This window comes from Monodon monoceros, unplaced genomic scaffold (assembly GCF_005190385.1).
Source record: "Monodon monoceros isolate NGI ecotype Baffin Bay Population unplaced genomic scaffold, NGI_Narwhal_1 Super_Scaffold_16, whole genome shotgun sequence".
Classification (NCBI taxonomy): Eukaryota; Metazoa; Chordata; class Mammalia; order Artiodactyla; family Monodontidae; genus Monodon; species Monodon monoceros.
Genome location: NW_021703772.1, coordinates 1,658,586 through 1,658,912, shown reverse-complemented (window position 1 = coordinate 1,658,912; position 327 = coordinate 1,658,586).

Genomic DNA, 327 nt, shown 5'->3' with positions numbered 1-327 from the left:
CCCCCTGTGGGCGTGGCTGCTCTCTCCCAAGGGCCGCTGCTCACCGCGTCTTTCCCTGGAAGGCTCTCTCCTTGGAAGTGCTCTGTGCTTCCCCATGCCAGACTGTCAAGCTCGTCCTCCTCTTGCACACGCCTCAGGCCAACCTGGCCTCCATCGTGCAGGTCACTTCCTCACCTTCCCCGAGGACTGGAGGTGCCCACTCCCATTGCCCTGTTCCTCCAACCCAGGGGCCCTACAAGTCTTTGTCATTGTGTCTCCTTCATTCTTCATCCTTCATCCACCTTCATCCTTTAAGGGAATAAGTCCCCACAAAAGGCTACTTATGCT